Genomic DNA, 11,474 nt, shown 5'->3' with positions numbered 1-11,474 from the left:
TTATCACCAGCAATCCTGGATCTCCTTTCTTGTTGCTTCAATAAACCATAGTATTTGTGGATCTGGATTGTGAAAGTTCCTATTGAACTCAGCCAGACCTGTAGTACTGGATTGGTAAACTGCACCTGTGGTTGTGCAGGTTTTATTGAACTCAACCAGACTCACAGTGCCAAATTGGCTAAAATCAGAAATTAAGTGCAGCCATACCCAGCCCCTCTGGTCACTAAGGACCAGCTCGGACACAAAGGGGTTTATTTTCTGCCAAATTTCTATACCGTTAGCACAGCAGAAAAATGGGTGAAGAAAGAACAGTGGCACCCCAGCACCACAGGAAACCTCTAATCCAGAGGTGATTTGCTGTTCATCAAAGACTGCCTGTACAGTGGTGTGATCTCATTCTTCACCCACTTTCCCAACTCCTACTTTACTTTCCAAACAACTCCAGAGAAAACGCTGACTTTAAAGAAGGCGGCATCTATGCATAACATTTTGTCATTTTCTCTAATTTTCTGTCTCCACTTTTCTAATCACTGCCAATGCTGTCTTCAAGTCTCAATTGCTCTATTTTTTATCTAAGCCTACACAAGCCTTTTTATGGTAGTGTTCTGTTCATTTACGCATTATTTCTTAGCTAAAACTTTCCAATTATTTTGTCTTTAGTTAAAAGACTTCACTTCTTCAAATTTACCCTGGGCAACTTCATTATTTTCCTTTCCAGCTATCTATCCAGTGTCAATTATGAGCCCATTTTTTGCTGTGTTACCAAAGCAATGATACTCAGTCCCGTTTTCTAACTGAGTGATAACAGCGCTTGACTCACAATTCATTTTTTTTAATTGTTCATAGACTTCAATCTAATTTGTGAAATTCATTTCTATTTTAAACATGATGAAGTGGAAACGTGGTGATCTCTGAAATGAGTCGAGGCCATGAATACAGGCATCATTGCCCCCCTGTTCACTTCGACCTCCTTTTGCTTGTTGCCAGGGCCGTCTACTGTAAAAAGGGTTCAATACAAATGGGTGATTTTTATTGATAAATGTGCCTAGTTAGCAGCATTTCTGAGCCACTTGGTACCACGAATCAAAGAACTGACCTTGATATAAGAATACTGTACCTCATTATGCTCAGAAGAATACTGAGAATAAACACCTATTTTATAGGTCCTTATTTCTCATATTATTTTGTGATCCTCTATGCTTACAATGTATAAGTTGTTATACAACTCGTTATAGCAAAATAACAGCTTTGGATATTTTGGAGATACTTAGGTCTGGAGCTGAAAGCAACATTTGCATGTCATAATTACCTGACTAATTAATTAAACCTAAAGTTCAGGCTTAATTCCTTGAAATTTCACGAATCCTCATAACCTGGAGCCTGAACTGTCACGTCTCTGATTCCCTGTGTGGTTTCCACTGTGAGGTGTGTGCTGCAGCAGGATGACAATGCTGATTCACGTTCCTTGGCCTGCCTGATGCATTGTAATCAAATTCCCATTCTTTCTGCAGGAGCTGTTTATGGCAGTTAACAAGGTAGAGCCAAGCAGAGTCCTTGGGGAAGGGAAAACCAGGAGAGCCCCAGCCTGTGCTGCCTCGAGCTCTGAAGCCTTCCTGTGAAAAGGCAGGCAGAGCTGTGCCAGTCATGCTGGATGTGACCTCCCAGCTGCCCGTACAGAGAAGGGTGTGGGGGCTCACACAATTGGAAGTCTATATGAACTAAATGTTTAAAACATTTCTTTTAATTATTATTTAGAGTTTCAGAGATTTCCTAAAAATGCCACCAAAACCTAATGCAAGGGCTGTACATTTTTTCATACTATACTAGTTTTTCCCACTTTTTGAGGGATGTATTACCTATACCACAAATAAAGTATTATAAATACTATACTAAGATAGCACGAAGTCATGCAGGTGACTGGCCCATTTTCAGTTTGTTTGAGAGATCCTTCTTAGAACAAACAGTGTTCAGAAGGTGCCTTATCCCATGGTGAAAGGGAAAACAAGGGAAAAGAACTGCATTTTGGTCCTTTATGACCCTTTTGTGGTGAAAAACATGCGAAGCAGTAGAACTCTGGCCTTCAGCTTTCCCTGATGGCTCCAGCAGCAGTGCCAGCACCCCTTCCTCCAACAGGAATTTCATAGCCTGCTTCAAAAATGTAAGAACTTGAATAATAAATCCACAAAGGGCACCTTTATTTCAAGCTGTCAGGGGTTTGGATTTCTACAGGAAACATAAATAGCTGAATGCCCTTCAGTAGTTCATGCTGTTTAGATTTGTTTCAGACAATTAGGGTGAGGGTGGTGAGGCACTGGAACAGGTTGCCAAGAGAAGATGGGGATGTTCCATCCCTGCAAGTGTTCAAGGCCAGCTTGGGTGGGGCTTGGAGCAACCTGGGATAGTGGAAGGTGCCCCTGCCCACAGCACAAGATGATCTTCAAGGTCCCTTCCAGCCCAAATCATTCTATGATTCTGTGATAGTTAGAAAACATCAACCAATCTACTAAATTCCAATGGGGTATGAATCACAACCCAGCCTTACCTGTCTCACACATTTGCTGTGCAGCAGCTCTCTGTGAAATGGTGATATGAGCCTGCAAAATTTCAGTGTTCTTAAACTTCCTGAGCTGACCAGGTGAGAGGCTTTTTTATCTCCTCCTTACCTTACCTTACATTCAATGTGTCTTGCAGGGTGTTTTGTAGCTTAATACAATAAATGCTTTGCTGTCATGTTTCATAATAACACACATGTATGGGTTTTGTGCTTCCTACAATCCACCACTATTAATTTACATCAGGAAATAAATGTGTTTCATAAATACACAATAAGAAAAAATCATTGCTCAAAGTCACTGCATCCTGAGGAGTCATATTGAGAATTATCTAACATAGAGCTCTCTGGAAAATAAGGAATTTTAAGTTTTATTATCCCTTTGATGCAAGTGACTAATGAAAGAATGGTATATTTTGATTAAGTGTAGAAACTAGTGACATCCTTGACAAATTATATTTAGTCAGGACAATGTGCTGTTTCAGATGTGAGAGGGATACAAACAGCAGCTCTCTGCTCATGGCTACAACCCATTACTGCAGACAGATCATCAACCCAGAAAACGGTTCTTCATTCTCTTCTGAGGTGTTTATGGAGATATAAATATATTTATTTATACATATATCTCAGTGCTCAGTCTTCTGAACACATTGAAGCTTTCCAATAGTCTTTCTGTTGCTGCTTCCTTTACTGAGCTGCTTTTCTCTTTCTTTCATTGCAAACCAATCTCAAGAATGTTTAGCTCAGAATCTATCCAAGTTTCTCTCTTATTATTTTAAATGGAGATAACTACCTCATACAAAAAGAATCTTTCACTGAGAAATCTGGAATAATTTAGGAGAGAGCTGAAGACTGTGTCATTACTCATATCTGGAGGAGTTTGTATTTGAATATTGCCAATTAAAAGTGCCCTTAGAAATAGCTGAAATAGGAATAACTTCTGAGGCTTGTGTTGCTTTCTAATTATATCTTGCTCAGAACTCAAGGTCCCACAGCACCCAGCACTAACAGAAGTTAGAAATGGCATGAATTCTTAGATGACTTTCACTGAACATTTTTCTAGCTTGCACTGAATTTCTAGTGATTCCATAAGTTTGACTACTCCCTCAATGGGCTTCCAGCATTTCGTGTAGGAAACAGTTTTGTGCACTTATTCTGCTTTTTTTTTTGTCAGAAAGCTTTTCTGCTCTGAAACCAATGCTTCACTGGTTTTGATATCATTCAGTTGTTTCTAATCTTCTCTCTTTGATGTTTGTATTTTTAGCCATCTGAGATCTTATTTAGACCTTTCACTTAGTCACACTGATTCTGTTTAGCCTGCTATTATTTAGTAATTCCTGGCTCCTAGTAAGATTTGCTGCTCTTGGAATAAACAACAAAGGTTTAATAGTAGCTTTACTGATGCAGAAGTGGCAGGGAAGGAGAACTAGCTACTTTTGAGTTGGAGATGCCATGGCATGACTTAATTGTCCACATATTAAAATATTCCTGATATATCTGAAAGGCATCCCACATCCCTAAGAAAATTCCCCTGAAGTCATATCAAGGCAGGAGGGGACATTTCTATGTTGCCAGAGTTGTCATCATCAATTCTCATCCTTTGGGATCTTTTACCAGACAGTAGAGCCTAGGGCAGCCTTTGAGGTGCTCTGAGAGCATGGCAAGGCCAGAGCAAGGGAGGGAACAAGCTGGATCCACTGTCCTGCACATCTTTCTGTTGCAGCAGCTGGTACTTGCTTACTGTGAGAAAAATCTGCTTTGAATATTCCCACTTCAGTCAACCAATACATTTAAATAGGAGAGTTCCACTCTGCTTCTTAAATAAATGCTCTTCCTTTCACAATCTGCATAACTACAACTTCCTTAAAAATAACCCACTGAATTTGCTTTTCCATGTGTCTTCCACCATTGATTATTTCCTTCAGCAATGCAACTTCACAGGGTTTTATCTGAGGAACCAATTTCAGGCCCCAGCTCCTGCATGCTGAGATAACACAGATTCAGGCCAGATTCCCAAAGGAGTAGCTGGGATTCCCAAAACATTAAATGTTATAAAATTAAGTAACACTTATAAAATTTATAAAATTAATAAAACATTAAATTTCTATAAGATGAAGAATTAACCAAAGTAGATAGTTCACATAATCTCCTTGGCTCTGTCTGTTGCATTGTTCTCTCATTCAGTTTGCAGCTTACATAGGTGTCCATCTGTGCAGGCACGGACAGAGCAGCACTCCTAAGTCCCAGAAGGAAAAGGACTGTTTTATTGTGTGGTGCTAGTGAGTCAATGGGACAATTCAAAGGGACATTTAGTTATGGATGCTTGTTATTCAAGCAACAAGTAACTTGTGCTGCTGGAAAGGGTTCTGGGAGTGCAGTACTTCAGGTATTCCCCCCCAGCACAAATTCCACACACACACAAACTTCATCTGGCTGGAGGCATCCATGTGAAGGCAGCATAACTGCATAGATTTTACAGCAATATTCCAGACTGACAGGGAGGTTGCTGGGAGCTGAACAGGACTTCTGATCTCCTGCTGACCAAGTAGGTGTTTGGTTTCAGTTCCATTGCTTTTTTCTTTCACAAGTGCATGGTTCTCCTGGGTGTTTTATTATCAAATTCTAGGAAGAAAAAAAAAAAAGGCAGAACATTTATAATTTAAAGATAAATAATAAAGTTGCTGGAGGGTAAAAAAACCATGAAAGTTATTAACTACGGTGGTAATGTCTATTTAAAATGGTAATGAAAAGCAGTCTGCTCTGAAACTAAACTATTAAATAAAGGCACAAACAATCCATTTTCAATCAAACCAACATGACTGGTATGACCTAGTTTGCCCAGAGCTTACCTGAGGGCCTGGTATTTTGCTTTCCTCTAGATTGCATTCTGAAGAAGTGTCTGGCAGATTTGAAGTTGTGGACACTATCTGATGCTCTGCTCTGACCACTGGTTTTGATGGAGTTGCACCAGAACACAGCTTTTTTCTGAAGGGATGAGCAAGCCTATTAAACATAGCATGGGGACTGACACTGGAAGATGATGGCATTCTAGAAAATGGTCATGTACTGGTTGCAGTAGTGTCACTATGTGTTTTGACACTGATTTGAAAGGAGCAGGATTTTGCCTTGGATTTTGTTGCAGGTCAGCAGGAGGTATGGGTTTACTCATCCTTTAAGAGGCATCTAAAGGGGTTCTGCACCAGTGTTTACTGTGTTTAGTATGGTTGTGCCTCCTTTGAGCTTGTGGATGGTGTGGGAAGGTGCCTTGCCCCGTGCCTGCCCTGTGCTGCCCCAGCTCCTTGCCATGCAGGGCAGCTCCTGGGACTTCCTGGGGGTTTGCTGGTGCTTATGGTCTCATTCTGGTTTTTCAACCAGTTAACACAAGGGGGAAGCATCTTCATATGTGTATTGGTACCTGGATAGAAGCTGGGTCATCTTGGGCTTCAGCAAAGGCATTGTCTCCATGCTTTCCATGCTCTGAGCTCCAGCAGGATGTAGCTCACAGAAAAGGAAGGAGGGAAAAGCTAGAAGGAGAGGTCTTTTATCTTCAGCTAGTGCTGGGCATTTGGAACTGCACATTTGAACTTTGCATTGTCTGATTTTCTTTCATATAGCCCTGTCTCCCTCCTCCTCTCTTGGAGTAATTTGTGTTGTGGTCTTTTTCCCCATCCAATCCCCTCAAATCCCCTCACTGTTTTGGTCTTTTTGTTTGGTTTTGGTTTTTTTCACTTCATAACAGTTTTCTAAGAAAAACAGGCTGACTCTTCCCCTTATCTCCTGAAATAAATTAGGGCTGCTGCTTGTTTTCCATTTTTGACATTAACTTTTTTTTAAACTGTGCTTTCTGTCAGGGGAAGGAGAGAGGAAGCTGCATGAGGGTTACCCTTCTCGCTCTTCATGTGCTCCTCTCAGAGGGTCTTGCCTGAAAGCTGCTCTCAGAGCAAGTATGAAATGCAAATTTTGTAGTGGTTTGATGCCAGTCCATCTCCTTTCAACTGACACTGGAGCTGGAGAGCATCTAAGAGCAGCCCAGGAATTGACCTTGGGTCATCCCAAGGAACATAACTGGTACCTAAGTGACCTCAAATGATCACAAGAAAGCAAGTGGGTGATGACAAATTACAGTAGGGCCTAATTCTTGAGCCCTGGGGGAGCCCAAAAGTCTTTTTTGGGTATCAGGATGATCTCAGTGGATGTCCTGAAGCATGTTTGGTCCCCAGGTCACTTCAAGGGACACTGTGGGCTCATGGGGACATCTCAGGGGACTTCAGAGAAAGAAATACAGGACAGAATGGGCCTGAGCTGACCTGTAGAGGTAGATTTGGTACTTGGGCATCTGGAACTGACCTCTAGGAGTTAATGTGGTGACATGCAAAGCATTGTGTCTGGGGGCAGAAGAGGTCATCAGTTAGAACATGGGCATCATCTGAGGTCATCAATTAGCCCACAGAGTTGCTTGAGATCACCAATTAACAGATGGAGTTACTAGAGGTGTCACCTTTACCCCAAAATTTCAGCTCGTGGTCATCCGAGGTCACTAATTAGCACGTGGAGTTGTTAGTTAATAGATGGGCTTACTAGAGGTCAACTTTACCCCAAAATTTCAGCTTGGGGTCATCTGAGATCACCAGTTATCATATGGGGTTACTAGAGATGATCTGTATCCCAAAATTTTGGCTCATGGCCATCCAAGATCACTAATTATCACATGAGGCTACCAGAGATCAACTTTATCCCAAAATTTCAGCATGGGGTGATTCAAGGTCATCAATTATCTCATGGGCTTACTTGAGGTCACCACTTAACAGATAGAAGGTCAAATTTATCCCAAAATTTCAGCTTGTGGTGATCTGAGATGAACCAGTCCTCAACTCTTTGGAGTGTCAGCTGAGGTCACCAAATCAGTGATTCATTTACAACAAGAGTCTCTGCTGAGCATTATACAAAGGCATAAAGAAGATTTAGTGCCGGGGACAGTGTCAAAGGCATGATTAAAAAAATCACAAAACTTATTTTATACCATTGTTGTTTATTTCAAACCTCACAGACATGTTCACTATCTCTCCAGCTGCTGCCATCAATCACCTTCATTAGGCCACCCCTTCTGGTCATCCAACACAATTTTAACACTGTATTTTCAACTGCAATATGATGTGAGAGCAAATGCTTGATATTTTCTTAAAATAATGAGAGTAAGGGCAGGAAAAACAGACAGGAATTAACACTTATAATCTTAGGGAGGATGCTTTTTCCCAGCCATCTAACTCCTTAACCATGCTCTGTTTAACAAACTATGCTTTCTAAACTTCATTGTCTACTGTGCAAATAAGAACACAAGACACTGTACAGGTGTCATAAATGGTTGTATTCTAAACAGGGGAAAACATGGCAGATATTTGCAATCTATGTAATACTACATACAGAGGCCCTGAAAAATTCAACTTAAAATGCACTTTCATCAGTGTAGGAACCGAGGCAAAGCCAACAGCAAATCAAGAGTGTTACAGATTACTGATAATTTCCTCTGAGTGCAAACTTCATTGGATGTAACTCATATGAAGCTGCAACAGCAGCTGCCATTACAGCTCAGACACACATTTTGTTGCTAGATCTTTGTAGCACAGAATTCAAAACACATTTTTCAACCATGAAAAAGAAAGCCAAACCTTGCTGTGTTGAGATGATCTTGTCTTCAGCCAGGGTTTAGCAGATACATCGGAGATGACTCAGTTCCAGTGAAATTGTGTATCAGTGCAGAGCAAACAGGAGTTCCTTTCACTGCCTCAAGGCAGGAGTGGCTGCAGCAATGAGAATGAAGGTCTGTCTGAAAGAATAAAATTGTTTGATCAGTTCAGAAATATTTTTCAGGAGAAAACAGAAACTGGGGAACAAAAATACCTTTTTTTTTTTTTTTTTTAATCAACTAAAATGTGCTGAGCCTGGCTCAGATTTTAAAAGAAATGAGTAAGTTGTCAACACTCCAACCAAGACACTAGGTATGATTCTTCCCACTTCAGTTAGCCACAGCATGTTCACAAGTGTCTGCTGAGACACAGCTGGGCCTACAAACTGCAAATCCCGTGAGGAACTGCTGCTTAAGCTAGTTTAGTGCTGAGCTAATTAATTGTAGGTGGTACATAACTCATGAAATAATGCAAGGATTTATATCACATTTAAAGTCACACCTATGGTCATACTGGTCAGATCAGAGAATACATCAATTCAGTGATTGTATATTTGGCGTCTTTGGCAACCACAGTCATCAGGATAATGACTCTTTGGTTCATGATTTACTTTATTTGCCCACTCACACCCCTTTAAGTGAAACACTGCTGCACAATGGCAAAGTCTGACATCCCACTGAGAACCCAGCAGCTCACAGAAATAGGGTTTAATGCTCATCCAATAAATAGATTCTACCTTCTGCTTGCCTCCGATTTCCTTCACAGCTTCCTTCTTTCTGCACTGTTCTCCAGCTTCTCTCCCTGGAATCCAAGGTCCTCCACCTCCTCTTCCACTTTGGGCCAGCACATTCCTGAAGTGGGAACAGGACTCTAGATGAGACAAAAAAGTCCCCCAAAGGAGGGAGTTATCTGCTGGTGCTGTGCTAATGAAGGGCTGTAGCTGATATATTGTAATGCTTAAATAAAAGCAAGAAAGGTATTGCAACCTTGTGCCCAAGGGAACTGGGTTGCTTCACAGAAATAAAAGAAGGGAGGAGATGAATAGGTGAGACAGTATCTCATTATCAGACATGACTTCACCTATAGGCCTTCCTCTTGCCTCACAGCGATGACACTGGCTTTCTTTCACAGCAATTCATGCATTTCAAAGGGCCAACAGCATAAAAGGAATCTAAAAATAGGTTAAAGCCTGAAACCAAAGAGCAGCTGTTTCATTAGCAACAACAGAAGCAGAAGGGGAATGAATTGTAGGACAGAGCTTCCTAAGTGTGCCAAATGACTTGTATTTCATGTATTTTATGCTATCTTACAGAAATTCTTCTAGTATCAGGACACATTTCAGATGTACAGTAACTGATATAGCTAGAACCTGCTGTGTGTGCTCCCTTCTCCTTACATCAAGAAAGATTACTGGGAATCAGACTCCTGGGACATGACACATATCAGCATTCCGTATTAAAAGACATCCTACAGGATTATCTTGCACTGGAACAGGAAGTTTGCACCATTGCTGTGTTCTGACATAACAGCTGGACACACACTCTGAACTCCTGCTTATAAAGTATCAATTGCAAAAGGTGGATTCTCTACATCTTACACATCCTTGGACATCTGCACTTCTATAGAGAAGAAATCCTATCCATGAAGATCAATGTTCACCCTTTATCCAAAGCCTCTACAATCCATCACAGGCCAAGTTCTTCACCTATCTTGGAATGATGGCCTGGAAATGAAATGCAAATGGTTAGCAGAAGAAAGCATTATTCAGTGACCTCAGTCCAGCCAGGATTCACTGTGTTAGCTGGGAAGATAGCAAATGGAAATGTGTAGGGGTACACAGATATTCCAGTTGAGAACAGGTATTAGATTCAGACTGAGCTTAGGGATGGCAGATCTTGGAGCTCATGACTGTACCATCGTTAGACAGCTGGTATGGACACTCAGGTCAGAACTGAGATTAAAATAAATATCCAGAAGAGTTTTAGGCCACTGATAACGATATGGTGTAATAAGGGATGAAACAAGTTGAAGCTAAATCCTTCAGATTAAAAAGCAAGGGAAGGAAGAGATGCAGCAACATTCAGGCTTGGAAATGAGAAATTCAATTCTAGTTCCATTAGACATCCAAATTTATCACAAATGCCTCACTCTTCAGTCTCCATATAACCCACCTCTACGGCCAACTTGCCCTCAGGGTGTCATAATGGACACCACCACTGTGAGAGACCTCAATGCTGGGACAGCTGGGCTTTTTGGTACTTTGCCAGGCAGGGTATGGGCAGCCAGAGACCACTCACAGTGCACGGCATGTGGTGTCATCAAAGAGCTTGTGCAGTTCACTGAGCAGCCAGAAGCTGAGAGATGTGCTATACAGGAATTCCATTCCCATGGAAAACACCACAGTCCCACGTCAGCTGCAGAAAAATGGTGTGGAAGACAAAGCCGTCTTTCATCACTTTTGTACTTCATCCCTACGGACATCTTTGCTGCCTACACCTGGTCCCTGCACATGGGCCACCACTGGGGAATTCCTGCTGTTTTCATCAGCTTAGAAATGCCCAGTATTCCCTTCTGCTGCCTCTTCCAACCCACAGCAAGCTCTCTGTACCATGCAGGAGCAGAGGGGTGTGGGTCACATGTAGGGGCCTGTCATTGCAGGTCTCACAGTAGAGCACTTTTGAGGTGTAGCAGCTGATAGCAGCCTCTATGCCAGGGAGCCTCTCTGCTTAGTTTCAGCAAAAGGTAAGGAAGATAGCAACCTTGGAGGAGCTACAGAGAATTGGCAGGTCTGGCTGCATCAAGAGGGGTTGAGACAGAAGGCCACAAGGGAAAGGAGGGCAGGAAGAGGGCAAGGGAGAGGGAGGAATCTGTCAACAAAACAGCAGCTTTTTGAGAGGGATGGTAACTAAAATTCCTTTTCTTCTTCTGGCTAGATGGAGACGACATCTCCAGATGGAGACCTTATAGACAAGGACCAGTGATACTTCTGACAGCACAAAATGACCACAAGCAACTCAACTGTTCAGCTGCCAAAGTCACACCTGAAAAGATGTTGCTATCTGGGCAAAGACAGCAAAAGAGCTTTCTGCACTGTCTCTCTCACTGCCTGACTCCATTTCAGCCTTGGAAGACACCCAGTGCTTTAAAAACCTACACAGACAGGTGTAGAACTGATCCAAATAAATCAGTTAAGAGGTCCACATATGAGCTGCTTGGATTAGACTCTCTCCTGAATTGTT

General features: G+C 41.7%; 1 long non-coding RNA gene across 2 annotated transcripts; it reads right to left on the bottom strand.

Annotated features, from left to right (window-relative positions):
* Positions 1-4,792: 4,792 nt before the first annotated feature.
* On the bottom strand, positions 4,793-11,191 carry LOC135415456 (uncharacterized). Of its 2 annotated transcripts, XR_010431129.1 has the most exons (4): positions 9,833-11,191; positions 8,972-9,086; positions 8,218-8,375; positions 4,793-5,173 (listed from the first exon to the last, which is right to left on the bottom strand). It is a non-coding gene; the product is annotated as an uncharacterized LOC135415456 (long non-coding RNA). The 2 variants fall into 2 exon arrangements; XR_010431128.1 differs by lacking the exon at positions 4,793-5,173 and having other exon boundaries at positions 7,104-8,375.
* Positions 11,192-11,474: the final 283 nt, after the last annotated feature.

This window comes from Pseudopipra pipra, chromosome 6, assembly GCF_036250125.1.
Source record: "Pseudopipra pipra isolate bDixPip1 chromosome 6, bDixPip1.hap1, whole genome shotgun sequence".
In the NCBI taxonomy this organism is placed as follows: domain Eukaryota; kingdom Metazoa; phylum Chordata; class Aves; order Passeriformes; family Pipridae; genus Pseudopipra; species Pseudopipra pipra.
The sequence above is the reverse complement of the archived record's forward strand: the minus strand, read 5'-3'. Positions and strand labels throughout refer to the sequence as shown.